The 18,551-nt window shown below is 37.9% G+C and overlaps 1 protein-coding gene across 1 annotated transcript in view; it reads right to left on the bottom strand.

Moving 5' to 3' along the window:
* LOC126232157 (zinc finger protein with KRAB and SCAN domains 3-like) overlaps positions 1 to 18,551 on the bottom strand; it is a 394,238-nt gene that overhangs the window by 368,853 nt on the left and 6,834 nt on the right. The window lies entirely within an intron of this gene.

Below are 18,551 nucleotides of genomic sequence, written 5' to 3'. Positions count from 1 at the left end.
TGCTCCAATGCACTAGGTTTACTGAAAATATAGTCAACTTTTGATTTGATTTTGACGGGGAAGCTAAAACAGCTTAGGTCTAACCCGCCACTGCCCACACTTAAACTCAGTTTATTGTGCGGTATCGCTCCCTGTGTATCCAGTAAAGCCAACCAGTGCCCTCAAATAGTGCAAGGAGCCCCTTTGCCAGTTTTTTGTTAAGACACAATTTCTTCAGGTCTAGTTGTACCGAAGACTCTGTATCTTTTGCTCTCCAGTGCCATGCATTCGAAGATTAGGTGTGATGCAGATTCTTAACCCTCATCACAGATCGTCAACTTTTACCGAATGTCATTTCATTTATGCAGAATAAAAACAAATAGTTTGCTAATTTATAATAAAAATGTGTTAAGCACATAATAATAAATGAGGGGTGGGGGGAAGAACTTATCAGGAATGCTAACGGTATATCGTAGGGTTGCAGTCAATCCCATCAAAAAAGTCCTCCCACTTTTTTAATATTATTTCACATTCCTTGTCTTCTTTGAATCCATTTTACACTTAAATCATGCTCCATACTGTGCACTTTTTTTTAAAAAAAATATGTGGCTATCTGTAATGTCTTTTCCAAAACTTGACACGTGCCATAACTGAATTTATGTAAAACTATCAGATTTTCCTTTTTCCTAGCAATAGGCATTTGAGATTTGGGGACAATAACTGGATAATCTTTTATTATGCTAACCAGTGCAATTCCGAGTCCTCCAACTTGTGAACACAACACACACTTTCACTTCACAAACAATCACAACAAACTTAAGGCATACAAATGTAAACAACGTGACAACCAAAGAGGTCAGATTTTAATCACCTTGCTGAGAACTGACTCAAAAGGTGGGGCAGTAACGAAGAAGCACTCCTAGTCAGAAAATATGCTCCGAACTTTTTATTCGTACGAAATTAAAAACTTACTCTGAGAATGTTCTCTTGCCCCGAGAATCTCTTCTGGATAATACTCTCACGTTTATTCACACGACCCACTGTGTAATATTTTGACGTGACGCACGAGACGGGGCTCGATGCTCAGTGACAGGACTCCTCAGACATCTGTAACGCATCTTGCGGATTGCACTACTGTGAAAGGGAAAATCTGAGGCTCCTACCTGCTAGCCACTTTAGGGGAATGAAATTACAATGATGTGGAAAAAGTGCAATTCTGTAGGTTGTCAGTGCGAATGCAGTTTGTGAATCAATTGCGTACTTACGTTTATGAGTGGGCTGTAAGTACATGCTCCAAGAACAGATTTAATGCTCTAAAACTTGACAAAATGTTTCACAGCAGCTGCAGACTTATACAATACCGTTAGCTGTTGTGTTGCCCACACAGCATTTTGAGTCTTACAAATGTGTACGGTTGTTTAAGTGCACTGAACTGTAGTAGAAAAATGCAATGAACAGATGTATACTGGCAAGAATACATAAATAATCTGTTCTGGTATCAGACAGTAGTTGTATTGGGTTGTTGTTGTTGTTGTTGTTGTGGTCTTCAGTCCACAGACTGGTTTGATGCAGCTCTCCATGCTACCCTATCCTGTGCAAGCTTCTTCATCTCCCAGTACCTACTGCAGCCTACATCCTTCTGAATCTGCTTAGTGTATTCATCTCTTGGTCTCCCCCTACGATTTTTACCCTCCACGCTGCCCTCCAATACTAAATTGGTGATCCCTTGATGCCTCAACACATGTGCTACCAACCGATCCCTTCTTCTACTCAAGTTGTGCCACAAACTCCTCTTCTCCCCAATTCTATTCAATACCTCCTCATTAGTTATGTTATCTACTCATCTAATCTTCAGCATTCTTCTGTAGCACCACATTTCAAAAGCTTCTATTCTCTACTTGCCCGAATTATTTATCGTCCACGTTTCACTTCCATACATGGCTACACTCCATACAAATACTCTCAGAAACGACTTCCTGACACTTAAATCTATACTCGATGTTAACAAATTCCTCTTCTTCAGAAACGCTTTCCTTGCCATTGCCAGTCTACATTTTATATCCTCTCTACTTCGACCATCATCAATTATTTTCCTCCCCAAATAGCAAAACTCATTTACTACTTTCAGTGTGTCATTTCCTAATCTAATTCCCTCAGTATAACCCGAGTTAATTTGACTACATTCCATTATCCTTGTTTTGCTTTTGTTGATGTTCATCTTATATCCTCCTTCCAATACACTGTCCATTCCGTTCAACCGCTCTTCCAAGTCCTTTGCTGTCTCTGACAGAATTACAATGTCATCGGCGAACCTCAAAGTTTTTATTTCTTCTCCATGGATTTTAATACCTACTCCAAATTTTTCTTTCGTTTCCTTTACTGCTTGCTCAATATACAGATTGAATAGCATCGGGGAGAGGCTACAACCCTGTCTCCCTGTCTCACTCCCTTCCCAACCACTGCTTCCCTTTCATACCCCTCGACTCTCATAACTGCCATCTGGTTTCTGTAAAAATTGTAAATAGCCTTTCGCTCCCTGTATTTTACCCCTGCCACCTTCAGAATTTGAAAGAGAGTATTCCAGTCAACATTGTCAAAAGCTTTCTCTAAGTCTACAAATGCTAGAAACGTAGGTTTGCCTTTCCTTAATCTTTCTTCTAAGCTAAGTCGTAAGGTCAGTATTGCCTCACGTGTTCCAACATTTCTATGGAATCCAAACTTATCCTCCCCGAGGTCAGCTTCTACCACTTTTTCCATTTGTCTGTAAAGAAGCGTTAGTATTTTGCAGCTGTGACTTATTAAACTGATAGTTCGGTAATTTTCACATCTGTCAACACCTGCTTTCTTTGGAATTGGGCTATGTAGTTTAATTCAAATCATCATCAATAAGTCATATTTTTGATTATTTTGATTTCTCGTATCTCGTAATGGTATCAGGTAGTTGTTTTGAGGCATAAAGGTTATTTTAACTCATTTACACCATAAATAACGGTGGTGTTTTTTCAACTTTCTTAGCTAGAGTTCTTATATATTATTAATTTGCAGATGGTTGTACGTTTGGCTAACCCCCTAAAAAAGAGAGAGAGAGAGAGAGAGAGAGAGAGAGAGAGAGAGAGAGAGAGAGAGAGAGAGAGAGTTCTGCATTAGTCCCATTATTTTCATTACTACCTATCTTCCCTTCATGTCATGTTTGATTTGCTTATTCTAGGGTTTACAGATATTCATCTCACTAACATTTCAGTGCAGTTGTAATTGTGACAGAATCCTGAAACAATTTAATAATAAATCTGCAGCTGGCACAAGACTGATCAATTTATGAAAAGCTCATTCTCGTTATAAAATTGAACTAATAATTCTTTCACCTATGTTGTTACGAAACCCACTACAACTGTCATTTCACTTCCTACCAATGGCCCTTAAAAATCATTGTTTCATTGAAAAAGTCTGTAAATACTTCAACACTGTGGTAGGTAAACATGTTTCGCAAATTAACCACATGACAAAATACTCTCTCTTATCATGCTATAATTTATCAAAATCTCCTTTCAATATCTCAAACCATTCATGAGATACAAGGGGTGTTATGAATATTTCATTGTTGTGCAGCTGAAACAGTATGTTATATACAATCCATTTTTTCGAGACTGGACACAGATAGAGAAATTTTCCCAAGTTTAAAGAATAATTCAATATGTTAGCAGCATTTCATGTGCAGCATGTATGACCTAATACAGACCAAACACATATTCATAGGCACATCTGTTTCTCATTCCGAACTATTTTAATTTCTTGCAGTAGTTTACTTTCTCTGAAAATAGTACAGTAATAAAATAGATGCAGCTAAAATGGCCCACAGATAATAGTGTTTTCAAGCACCAATAACTTTGATAAATTTCTAAAAAGCTTTCTAAAGTTATTCAATGAATTACAACTACATAGTACCTGGCAAAGAAAAGTCAAAGTAAACTACACAGGATTACTCCAGGGTTAAGAATATTTAGTTCAAGCAAACAAGAGCTACATAAAGAGCTGAAACACAAAAACCGTGACGATTAACCATATGAAACATTCCAAAGTTAAATTAAAAAGTGTTGTTAAAAGTACCAGCTGCCAAAGGAATGACAAGTAAGTTGATTTTAGGGCACAAAATAAATCTGTGGCATAAAAAATAAATGAAACAACTACACTATTGTGAACCCCGTTTCAATACCTCAGTCTTAAATAAATTTATTATAAACCCAGCAAAATCTAATAGACATGATTACAGCAAGAATTTCTTTGGCCTAGACCAGAATAGTGGTCCCCTTGTGACATTTAGTAGTTTCAACTGAAGACATTGTCAAACAACAAAAACGCTGAAAAAAGGAATCAAATATCCAGGTAACTAAAACTGTGTATGATAAGACAGCACACCCTCTATATTTAATAATCGATCATCTGAACAAGCCAAACTCCTGGATGTACTTTTTAAGCACTGGTATGTAGAGGTAAAACCACTACACAAAAAAGTATTAAAAGAGGACATGAGAAATTACCGTCTTATCTCTATCATCCCAGTCTTATCCATTTTATTTTCCCTCAAAACATGACATTATTCTTAACAGCTATTTCGTATTCCAAAAAGAGAAAAGTACCTTGAAGGCAGTTAATAGATTCATTGGAAAAAAAAATCACCTCATCACTAGACAAAAGCAGTTGGCTGGCCGGAATCTTCTGCAATCTCACAAAAATATTCAATTCAGTGAATTACTCCATGATGCTGCTTAAAATAGACAGACACGGCATAAGTTAAAGCGCTGAGCAACGGCTCAGGACTTATTTGAAAAACAGGAAGCAAAAGGCAATCATAACATCTAACTGATGGGGGGGTTTGAACTGGAAAAAACACACTGAGGATCTGCTGAAACGTTTGAGTTCAGCTACTTATGCTATTGGGGTCATTGCAAATTTTGGCAATATACATCTCGGTAAATTAGCTTACCACGCCTATTTTCATTCTCTGCTTTCGTATGGTGTCATATTCTGGGGTAACTCATCATTGAGGAAAAGAGTGTTAATTGCACAAAAGCATGTAATCAGAATAATTGCTGGAGCTCATCCAAGATCATCCTGCAGACACTTATTTAAAGAGCTACAGATCTTCACTGTAGCCTCACTATATATATATATATATATATATATATATATATATATATATATATATATATATATATATATATATATATATATATATATATATATATATGATGTGACTTACCAAATGAAAGCGCTGGCAGGTCGATAGACACACAAACGAACACAAACATACACACAAAATTCAAGCTTTCGCAACAAACTGTTGCCTCATCAGGAAAGAGGGAAGGAGAGGGAAAGACGAAAGGATGTGGGTTTTAAGGGAGAAGGTAAGGAGTCATTCCAATCCCGGGAGCGGAAAGACTTACCTTAGGGGGAAAAAAGGACGGGTATACACTCGCACACACACACACATATCCATCCACACATATACAGACACAAGCAGACATCTCACAAGCAGACATATTTAAAGACAAAGAGCTTTACAGAAAGAGAAAATAAGACGACAGGAAAGATTTCGAAATGCAACAGCGACAATAACAAACGTAATTGTTGGGTTCAAATTAATGATACGGTTATAATAGAGGGAAACATTCCACGTAGGAAAAATATATCTAAAACAAAGATGATGTGACTTACCAAATGAAAGTGCTGGTAGGTCGACAGACACACAAACGAACACAAACATACACACAAAATTCAAGCTTTCGCAACAAACTGTTGCCTCATCAGGAAAGAGGGAAGGAGAGGGAAAGACGAAAGGATATATATATATATATATATATATATATATATATATATATATATATATATATATATATATTAAAATTAAATTCACTCCAAAAAGGAAACGCCAAAGGAAATCACCACTAATTCCCAAATTTGACTTGAAAAATATCAAGGAATCAGAAATTACAGAAGCATGGGATAAACAACCAACAAACAACTGGAAAGATTTCCGAACGAAAATTATACAGAAAGCAAGAGATTTGATTCCGTTAAAGAAAATATCCAAGCATCCATGGTGGGATTCGAATTGTGATAACGCATTAGAAGAGAGACAACAAGCCTTTTTAAATTACAATTGTGACAAATCAGAAACCACACAACAAACATTTTTCAAAGTGAGAAAACAAACAGCTAAAATACTTAGACAAACTAAAAGAAAATACCTTAATGAACAGCTAAACACAATTGAAGAAAACTTTAAGAACCACAACACTCAAGATTTTTATAAAATATTCGCAAATCAAATCAAAGGATACACTCCACAAAACCTCTGCTTCCGGAAACAGAATGGAAAATTGGCACTAACTAACAAAGAAAATTGCCAAGAACTAGCTAAATATTTCTCACAACTCCTAAATTGCCCACAACCAAGTACAAGATTCCCCAGATTACAACCAGAACACACGAATGAGACTTCACTACCACCATCTCAAGAAGAAATTTATAGTCACATTAGAAAACTCAAAAATAATAAATCATCAGGAGAAGATGGAATTGTAGCTGAACTACTGAAAAACCTTGGTCCAAATTCGTTAAAAGAGATCACTAGCATCATCCAAGAAATTTGGCAGACAGAAAATATCCCAGAGGAGTGGAAGTGTGCACTAATTCACCCATTGCACAAAAAGGGAGAGAGATCAGACGTAAACAACTACAGAGGCATTTCACTTTTACCAGTTACCTACAAAATTCTATCTGCATGTCTCCTAAAGAGGGCACAAGAACAACTAGAACATACAATTTCAGACTACCAAGCAGGCTTTCGTCCTAATAGATCATGCCCGGAACAGATATTCAACCTTAAAACTATTTTAAAGATTAAAGCAATCAGGTCAAAACCAATAATCTGCACATTCGTTGATTTCAAAAAGGCATACGATTCCATAGACAGACAGTCTCTATGTCACATTCTCGAAGAACGAGGCCTAGACACTAAAACCCGAAAACTAATTGAACAAACACTAACAGAAACCAAATCAAAAATTAAATTCAGAGGGGAAATTTCGGAACCATTCTCAATTAAAACAGGAGTAAGACAAGGAGATGGGATCTCACCACTATTATTCAATATAGTTTTGGACAAAGTTATGAAAGAGTGGGAAGTAACACTAAGGAAACAAAGCTTGTGGAAGCCAATTGAACTAGGAAGAGGTAAAGGAAAATTGAACATCCCTTATTTAGCGTTTGCAGATGACTTGGCAATTATAACTGACAGTGAAGAAACAGCAGTAAAACAAATTGAGACACTTAAAGAATGTGCTGAGAAGGTTGGCCTGCAAATCTCCTTTGAGAAGACAGAATTCATCTGCTCAAAATTAGATATTTCGAAACTAAAAACAAAGTATGGTGAAATAACTAGAGTCAAGCACTTTAAGTATCTCGGTGAAGTTATTGAACCAACAGGACTTGAGAAAATAGCACAAAAAAACCGATTACAGAAAATCAAGAAAGCATTCGGACTTATTCAAAATATATATAACAAGAAATGTCTATCAAAAGGCACTAAAATCAGACACTACAACACAGTCATCAAACCAACAGTCACATATGCAAGTGAAACACTCTCCCTGAATAGAAAATTAGATTTACACGAAATTAAGAAAGTAGAGAGAAAAATTATTAGAAAAATCCTAGGACCACGATACACACAAGATGGATACAGGCTGCAGACTACCGAGACAACCGAAAAAATATCAAACATCGAGGCAAATATCAGGAAGAGGCGGATGAAGTTTTATGGACATATAGACAGATTACCTGGAAACAGGTTAACTAAACGTCTATTGGACTATATGACATCACTTAAGGCAACAATACCCTGGGTAACTGAAGTTAAGAAGGATTTGAAAAAGGCAAAAATTGACATAACAAACACATCAGACCGGGATACATTCAGAAGAAAAATCGACAAGTGGAAGTTTACTCCAGAGACGGAATCTAAACCTTTCCGACCAAAGTGGACCGAAGAAAGGAAGAAGGCCTTTGGGGAGGCAATGAAGAAATACTGGGAAAATAAGAAGAACATTAAGAAATGTTAATCACCTGCTTATCGTTCTCCCATGGGGACATTCGCTAATAATAATAATAATATATATATATATATTCACTTATGAAATTTATTAACAATCCGAACGAATTCAAAAGTAATAGCAGTGTACATGGCCACAGCACTAGGAGAAAGGATGATCTTCACTACTTGAGGTTAAATCTAACTTTGGCTCAGGAGGTGAATTATGCTGCCAGAAAAGTCTTTGGTCACTTAACTAATAGCATCAAAAGTCTGACAAATAGCCACATAGCATTTAAAAGGATATTAAAAGAATTTCTTAATGGCAATCCTCCTACTCGTTAGACGAATTTTTGGATATAGTAAGTGGGTAATTTCCCCAACTCCCACAAAAAAAAAAAAAAAAAAATTAAATATTAAGTGTCGTGTAATATTCTGTGTAATGTAATATCTTGTATAGACACCTTTTATTAACCTGACACGTTCCACATCATTACGAAGTGTCGTATTCATGATCTATGGAAAAGCACTAATCGAATATAATCTGATACTGCAGATTGAAGAATTTAAATAACAGGCTCCAAGTGCCATAATAAGGGATTTTGAAGTTTAGTGTGAAGTGGGACATTTCAAACTCAATAACATATAAAAAGCTCACTGCCACATTGAAAAAGTAGTACCAAATGCAATCGACAGATGGTACGGGTTTAACAGCCACTGCTCTTAACATATGACAGGCTCTACGGTCTACACGTTTACTCCCCTGTGCTAGATAAAATGATAGAGACAATGGATGTTTGTAACAGTTTGAGTGGGCAGGAAAGATGTATAAATGAGAAAGAACTGTCACAGCAATGAGGAAAAAGGTGAAAAATCGGGGATGGAATGAATTCATAAGTCAACGTAATAAATGTATTGCTGCAAAAGCTCACACAGCACAGGAGGTAAGTCGCATCATTAATCACTAACTTACACCGACAATAACTGGACAGGATGTTAATTCTCGAGATGACAAATGTATTGTTCCAGAAGACGTAAAGAGCACGATACCATTTATCGTCAGTAAAATAAAGTAATCTGATTTCTTATATTCCTAGATAGCAGCATATTGCACAAACACAGCAATCTAAAAATATTTAAAGTACAGTGGCTGTGGTTAGACAAACATAAGGCACGTGCAGTTTAGACCAGGAGACGCTCAAGTGAAAGTGAGGCTCGGGAAGACATCCCTATTTTGAGACAAGTTGAACGAGTGCAGGACGTCGAAAAACTGAACTACCTGCCCTGGATGTACAAGCCACATCTGCAGAGAAAAGAAGAAATATTTGATTGAAATGATGCCGCATCTGACAAATAATTACCATACACTGTTTTATAAAATCGAAATGAACTTTCACAATCTTTTTGCTGAGTACTGAACTGTGGCACTTAAGAGCTTCTCACTGCATTTCTACTTTCAGAATGTTTTTCCATACTTTTATTATACAAGGTTTGTAACTTCCTTTGGAAACTAAATCCATATCACGCTAAACTTCCAAATAAAATACATTAACAAGGTATTACAATTATGACCAATAATTATCTAGCATACTTAAAACTCATTTTCCTCAAATTCATGATTTTGGCACTTGTTGTTGTTGTTGTGGTCTTCAGTCCTGAGACTGGTTTGATGCAGCTCTCCATGCTACTCTATCCTGTGCAAGCTTCTTCATCTCCCAGTACCTACTGCAACCTACATCATTCTGAATCTGCTGCTTAGTGAATTCATCTCTTGGTCTCCCTCTGCGATTTTTACCCTCCACGCTGCCCTCCAACGCTAAATTTGTGATCCCTTGATGCCTCAAAACATGTCCTACCAACCGATTCCTTCTTCTAGTCAAGTTGTGCCACAAACTTCTCTTCTCCCCAATCCTATTCAATACCTCCTCATTAGTTACGTGATCTACCCACCTTATCTTCAGCATTCTTCTGTAGCACCACATTTCGAAAGCTTCAATTCTCTTCTTGTCCAAACTATTTATCGTCCATGTTTCACTTCCATACATGGCAACACTCCATACAAATACTTTCAGGAACGACTTCCTGACACTTAAATCTATACTCGATGTTAACAAATTTCTCTTCTTCAGAAACGATTTCCTTGCCATTGCCAGTCTACATTTTATATCCTCTCTATTTCGACCATCATCAGTTATTTTACTCCCCAAATAGCAAAACTACTTTACTACTTTAAGTGTCTCATTTCCTAATCTAATCCCCTCAGCATCACCCGATTTAATTTGACTACATTCCATTATCCTCGTTTTGCTTTTGTTGATGTTCATCTTATATCCTCCTTTCAAGTCACTGTCCATTCCGTTCAACTGCTCTTCCAAGTCCTTTGCTGTCTCTGACAGAATTACAATGTCATCGGCGAACCTCAAAGTTTTTACTTCTTCTCCGTGAATTTTAATACCTACTCTGAATTTTTCTTTTGTTTCCTTTACTGCTTGCTCAATATACTGGTTCAATAACATCGGGGAGAGGCTACAACCCTGTCTCACTCCCTTCCCAACCACTGCTTCCCTTTCATGCCCCTCGACACTTATAACTGCCATCTGGTTTCTGTACAAATTGTAAATAGCCTTTCGCTCCTTGTATTTTACCCCTGCCACCTTCAGAATTTGAAAGAGAGTATTCCAGTTAACGTTGTCAAAAGCTTTCTCTAAGTCTACAAATGCTAGAAACATAGGTTTGTCTTTTCTTAATCTTTCTTCTAAGATAAGTCGTAAGGTTAGTATTGCCTCACGCGTTCCAACATTTCTACGGAATCCAAACTGATCTTCCCCGAGGTCCGCTTCTACCAGTTTTTCCATTTGTCTGTAAAGAATTCGTGTTAGTATTTTGCAGCTGTGACTTATTAAACTGATGGTTCGGTAATTTTCACATCTGTCAACACCTGCTTTCTTTGGGATTGGAATTATTATATTCTTCTTGAAGTCTGAGGGTATTTCGCCTGTCTCATACATCTTGCTCACCAGATGGTAGAGTTTTGTCAGGACTGGCTCTCCCAAGGCCGTCAGTAGTTCTAATGGAATGTTGTCTACTCCCGGGGCCTTATTTCGACTCAGGTCTTTCAGTGCTCTGTCAAACTCTTCACGCAGTATTGGATCTCCCATTTCATCTTCATCTACATCCTCTTCCATTTCCATAATATTGTCCTCAAGTACATCGCCCTTGTATAAACCCTCTATATACTCCTTCAACGTTTCTGCCTTCCCTTCTTTGCTTAGAACTGGGTTGCCATCTGAGCTCTTGATATTCATGCGAGTGGTTCTCTTCTCTCCAAAGGTCTCTCTAATTTTCCTGTAGGCAGTATCTATGTTACCCCTAGTGAGACAAGCCTCTACATCCTTACATTTGTCCTCTAGCCATCCCTGCTTAGCCACTTTGCACTTCCTGTCGATTTCATTTTTGAGACGTTTGTATTCCTTTTTGCCTGCTTCATTTACTGCATTTTTATATTTTCTCCTTTCATCAATTAAAATCAATATTTCTTCTGTTACCCAAGGATTTCTATTAGCCCTCGTCTTTTTACCTACTTGATCCTGTGCTGCCTTCACTACTTCATCCCTCAGAGCTACCCATTCTTCTTCTACTGTATTTCTTTCCCCCATTCCTGTCAATTGTTCCCTTATGCTCTCCCTGAAACTCTCTACAACCTCTCGTTCTTTCAGTTTATCCAGGTCCCATCTCCTCAAATTCCCACCTTTTTGCAGTTTCTTCAGTTTCAATCTGCAGCTCATAACCAAGAGATTGTGGTCAGAATCCATATCTGCCCCTGGAAATGTCTTACAATTTAAAACCTGGTTCCTAAATCTCTGTCTCACCATTATATAATCTATCTGATACCTTTTAGTATCTCCAGGATTCTTCCAGGTATACGACCTTCTTTTATGATTCTTGAACCAAGTGTTAGCTATGATTAAGTTATGCTCTGTGCAAAATTCTACAAGGCGGCTTCCTCTTTTATTTCTTCCCCCCAATCCATATTCACCTACTATGTTTCCTTCTCTCCCTTTTCCTACTGACGAATTCCAGTCACCCATGACTATTAAATTTTCGTCTCCCTTCACTACCTGAATAATTTCTTTTATCTCGTCATACATTTCATCAATTTCATCATCATCTGCAGAGCTAGTTGGCATATAAACTTGTACTACTGTAGTAGGCATGGGCTTTGTGTCTATCTTGGCCACAATAATGCGTTCACTATGCTGTTTGTAGTAGCTAACCCGCACTCCTATTTTTTTATTCATTATTAAACCTACTCCTGCATTACCCCTATTTGATTTTGTATTTATAAATCTGTAATCACCTGACCAAAAGTCTTGTTCCTCCTACCACCGAATTTCACTAATTCCCACTATATCTAACTTTAACCTATCCATTTCCCTTTTTAAATTTTCTAACCTACGTGCCCGATTAAGGGCACTTAGAGCCCTTTTTTATTTCAAGTCTTCAATTATAAATCAGTGGAATACAATTTCACAGAGTTTCTTAGGGCTCTATCTCTCAGAGCCAATCTTGTTCCTCAAACAGAAACGAGTTACCTGTCCAACCACTCACATTTGCCAACAATACCGCATTACTTATTGAGTAAGAAAATGGGGGAGGAATTCTGAACAGTGTCAAACACACTAAACAATCTAAGTGCACAGCTTCAACAGGACAACCTTAAACTTAACACCTCAAAGACTCTCTACACAATTTGAAACCAAACAATCACAGGTCAGTGACACCAGTTATGGGAGCAGCTCAGCTCAGCTCAGCTCAGTCCATCACATCAAATCCTGGGGACTAAACTTTGACAAAAACGCTATGCTGGCAAACACACACATTATTTAGCTACTAAATTAGACAGCCCTGTTTTTGCAATGTGCATACTATCTGCAGTAAGGAAATGGTGTACAACACCAACTTCTGAAGCCATCGTTAGATACGGTTTGATTTTTGGGGGGAATTCGTGTCACATCACGAATCCTGCCACTTCAAAGAAGAATCATTAGAAATACGTGTAATATCTCTCTAAAAACATCCCGTAGACGAATTTTCAAGAACATAAAAATATTACACGTATCTGTGTTGTTCGTATTTCAGACGATCATTGTTTTTACACAGTAATTCCCAGCTGTAACTGGAGCAGCGAACAATGGCGATCGAGTTAAGGGGACCACACCGTGGTTCAGGTCGAAAAAAATCTATTTTCAGTTTTCATCGTATTTCGATAGATTAAGGTTTTATTTAAGTACTCTGGAAAGGATATGCTGAAAAATTTTTTTTTCGAGCATTTATAGAGTATTTTCCTACAACGTGTGTTTATGTGCCTCGCCCACTTTTCTACATATATTTTAAATCTTTATATCCCCTACATTACATGTTGGGGGTTCCCGAGTGTGTTGGCTATCCTCGGAATGCGACGGTCGGTATTCTTTTGTTTCTGCTGCTTGTAAACGACACGCTTTCAAACACGAGGTTAGTTTTGTTCGAGGGGCAGGCAATTAGGAAAAATTAAGTAAATCTGGAGGCAATGAAAAGAGATGATTGAGTCATATTCTTCCATATGTCATCTACTGATGATAAACCGTGTCACGGATCGTGTCCATCGGGAGAAAATCCGGGGTGCAAATACAATAGGGCTCAGGCAACTGGAGAATCTTATTCTCACCAGTATTCTCTTCCTGCTGCTGTTATTAGAGCAGTTAAACCTGTTTTCATAGACTTGGCTCATCCTGACCTTCCAAGGAAATGTCTGCATGGGCAGACACAGAACCCAAATGAATGTTTCAACAGCATAATTTGGAACTGCCTTCCTAAAACTGTATTTTGTAGCCATGCATACAATGAAACTAGGCGTTCATGATGCTGTTGTTACATTCAACTGTGGTAATATTGGAAAGTGTTGGGTACTGAAAAAGCTGGGAATTAATCCTGGTGAAAATATGATCACTGGGCTGCAACACTGTGATAAAATGAGGATAGCCGATGCAGACAGGTCTGCATCTAATATGGCCAAGAAAGCAAGACAGACATCGAGGAAGGTGAAAAAGAAGCTGGAAGACCTGCTAGAGGCCAAAGAAGGGCCATCATATGCAACAGGACAGTTTTAATTAACTGTAAGTAACAAATTTAAAAAGTTTTTTTCTTTTAAGTGAATTTCCCACAAACTAAAATTTTCAGTACATATGCCCATTATATCAGAAACTATCATAGACAAATGAATGAAATTTTCAGAGACTCTGCATAACATAAAAAGCCACCTCTGGTACTACATTCATTAATATTACTCCATTAGGAAGTCCACAAAAAAATATTTTCTGTAGAGAAAACTTGATATCTTTTGTTAATAAATTTAAAAAAGTATTTCTTAAAAACTATAAAAAGAATAAAGTAGATTTTAGTACAGTTGACTCTATTAGCATCATGTAACATACAGTAAAAATATTAAGGTCCTGCATCAAATAGTTTTTTCGGAAATGGGTCATATACTTGCCTAAATTAACATGGGTTAGATAGGTAGGCTGTGGTCCCCTTAAGGCTCGTTCTCTGCATATACGTCAAGCATTTTCTCACAGCCGAAGAGCATTCAATAGTGTTCAAAGCAATCTGCTGTGAATGTCACTGCCAATGTAAGCATTAAATGTGATCATAGCACATTATTTGGTGAATTTCTATTCCATCTGTTGCAAGTTGTCATCTGCGATTGTCGTGCTAAGTCATAAATTCTACATACGCGAGTGAAGGAAATAATTTTAGGATGCACACTTTCTTCAAGCGCATAGCATGTGTGTGCACATACTGCAACTTTTGCTCGGAGGTGGAAACAGTGCAATCCCTGCCCATGCCTTGACCTGTCAAATCACCAGCATTCACGAGTTAGACTAGCTGCAGAATCATTTCAAACATACGTACAACACCGGACACAAAGGAGATTTCATGCTTACAAAACACCACCTGAAACTCCAAAAACAAACAAACAAACAAATATAAACACACACACACACACACACACACACACAAAACCAGTACATGAGAATGAAAATCTATAATAAAAACTGGACATTGAGACAGGTTCACTGAAGAGGAAACCACACAATCTTCTGGTGGAAAAATGCTACTATTCAATGGAGGAATTTATGAATAATGGGATGATCATTTGAACAGTGTGAATGTTTAATGCCCAGGAAATTTAGACACTAAGTGGTGGTACATCATAAGAAAAACAATTTAATGTAACTGTGCTCAACCGAAAACTGTGCTTCGAAAAATGCATTAGAGAAGTAAGTAATTATGTACATCATAAGAGAACAGCCGACATGCTTTGTGTACAATATGATCAGCTTATCTGCAAAATGTACGATATAAGATGAACAGAATAAAATACAATATTGCTTTTTATAGAGAAGAGTAACGTGATCAATGAGGCACAGCACAGGCTTTAGAAGCTGTAAGGCTACCATTACAGTCACAGCTAACATTGTAGCTTATGTTATTGGGGCATTAGATGAGCGAAGAAGAGCCTGTGTTGTTTTCCTGGACCTTACAAAGGCACCGATTGTGCGTGTCACTACAGACAAATACACAAACTAAACTTACAGTATCAGGGGAAAATCAGATGAGATATCATCATTTGTGGAAAACAGATAGCAGTGTGTAGAAGTAAAGCATAAAATAAATGGAACTCCATAAACAAATACCGTAACTTACGGCCAGTCAAGTTTCGTGTGCCCGAAGCATCAGTTGTAGCCTAGTGGGATGTGGGGAACCACCTAAAAACCGTACCCGGGACCCAGGCTGACCGACACACCGCTCCTCGTCATTAATCCGACAGGCAGATTCGATCCGGGGCCAGTACAGCTCCCCATCATACAATACTTCAGCCGCAGGAAAAAGTGACCCAGCAGAAGACCTGGAATCGAGCATCTCTGAGAATCCGAGGCAGGTTTATAAATATTTCAGTGAAAACAGCGGGCATACTAGTTGTGAGGTACCACCCACCTACTCTGACCGTTGACGTACTTGTGCCGTGATTCGAAGTTTTGTGTGACATTATCAAGTCACATTGTGTGTGTTTCGGATTGGAAGTGAAATAATGTTGTAGATGATACAGTGTATGAAAAGCTGGTGTGTTCTAGCAGTTTAATTACGTGGTAGCGATGTGTTTGTGAGGAATGTTATTGTGTCATTTGGTGTGCTACAGTCATCACGGTGTGCCAAAGTGTGTGAAATTACACGGTAGCACAATGGATATATTGTGCACACCATTGAGTAGGTGGATCACTTTTTATTTAAATCATGGGAGAAGGTATGTGGATCAATGTTTCTTAATACTATATCAAACATGTGACTATCATTAATAAACACTGATCCCATTACAAAGATTATTCAAAACTATTTTCTCGTGGGTTTCTTTGTTCTATCTGACTCATCACTCGTCACATCCACTTCCCATCATTCACCATGCATACTGTTACTGACTGCAGTATGCAACAGAAAAGCCACCGACACTGCAAATGCACTTTCACTCTAGTGTTGAGCTATATAGCAGAACTGGAGATTGGGATACCATTATCTTATGGTGTGTTTAGTATAGTTTTGTTAGATTTTATTTTTTTTGGCAGTTTAGATTATTTCGTTGTTTGCTTGTGTCGGGTCTCGAATGGTGTTTTATTATTATTGAATTTTTAGTCTGTCCCCACACAAAACCTTTTCCCATGGGTGTCCCACTAATTTAATTGGCTTTAGTCGGCATATTGGTTCACATAGCATTTGTATTTGCAGGCGATATGATCTATGTTTTGGTTGCCACGTCAGATATGCTCGAAACAGGGGTTTTCGGCACTGTGATGACTTATTGGTCAGAGCTGACAGATGGTATCCCAGTCTCCAGTAATCGCAAAACAACTTCTTTGTAAGTGCAAATAATATTAGATTAGATACAATTACAAGCAAATAAAACTACAACACTAACAATGTATGTCTAGAATTATGTAACTCAGATCTCAGTGAAATAGGGAATTACTGTAATAACGTCACGTGACGAGGGCCTCCCGTCGGGTAGACCACTCGCCAGGTGCAAGTCTTTCAATTTGACGCCACTTCGGCGACTCGCGCGTCCCTGAGCGGAGAAAATCTCCGACCCAGCCGGGAATCGAACCCGGGCCCTCGGGATTGACAGTCCGTCACGCTGACCACTCAGCTACCGGGGGCAGACCGGGAATTACTAATTCCTGGGTGTTATTGTTGATAAACCCTTGACATGGTAGGACCATACCAGCAAAGTATGTTCAAAAACAAGTACTACACATTCTTCATGAGAGAGCTATTTAGAACAGTATAGACAGACATGCAGTTAATATACTATGACAACATCTACTCCCACTTATATTTCATTACAGTCCAAAGAAATGTAGCATGTATGCATATACCAGTAAAAAAGTTAGGGGGTCATTCCATATCAAGTGGCGTAAGGGTCCCCACTCGACCATCTCCAGTTTCGATGAAATGTTTACAGGATGTACACATACACCTTACATGAAGCACTACCAAATTACAGCTTCATACATAGTACGGTTGGGCCACTAGCCACCTTTTCATAAAGGCTCAGTTTTTGACATTGCGACTGAAATGAATAAATGATCAACTTTGTGATCCTGTTCAACTTTTTGGGTACAATAGCTCAGTTGTAGTACAAAAGGTCAAACTACGGTAAATTCATCATAGTGTGCTATCAAAGTTGCTCATAAATCTCGTCGTATCAAATTTTGGCTATATTTTATTGCATTATATCTACTGAAAGAGTAACTTTCTCAAGCTAATACTTTGGTTATCTGCAGCCCGCCTGCATGTCATAAAGCTCTGCAAGTGGCATCCAGATTGCTCAAATAATAACTGAGTTATCGAAGTCCAAAGTTTGCTAAAAAAATTTAATCAATCAATGTTGGTTCACTTTCAAAAGGTCATATCTCAAAAGGGGTCACTCAAATTTGATTTTTGTCTGCACCACTGGAAAGAGCTCACCTCGTTTGATCAGAAAAAGTTGTTTTTATTTCAGAGACTTTGCCTGTAAGAACACATAAACCTATATTTTCATTACACTACATTTCTCGATGTAGTGACTTAAATGAATAAATGATCAACTTTGATTTACCATTACTCGGGATGTAAGAGACCTGCCATGCTGAAACTTTGTGATCCTGTTCAACATTTGGGTACAATATCTTAGCTGTAAAACAAAAGGTCAAACTACGGTAAATTCATCATAGTGTGCTATCAAAGTGGCTCATAAATCTTGCAGTACCATATTTTGACTATACTTTATTGCCAAGCATCTACTGAAAGAATAGTTTTCTGAAGCTGATACTTTAGTTATCTGCAACCTGTCAGCACGTCAAAGCTCTGCGAGTGGCACCCGGATTGCACAAATAACAAGTGAGTTATCTGA

Source organism: Schistocerca nitens, unplaced genomic scaffold (genome assembly GCF_023898315.1).
Source record: "Schistocerca nitens isolate TAMUIC-IGC-003100 unplaced genomic scaffold, iqSchNite1.1 HiC_scaffold_465, whole genome shotgun sequence".
Lineage (NCBI taxonomy): Eukaryota > Metazoa > Arthropoda > Insecta > Orthoptera > Acrididae > Schistocerca > Schistocerca nitens.
Note: the sequence above shows the minus strand (reverse complement) of the source record. Positions and strands in the feature narration are given on the sequence as shown.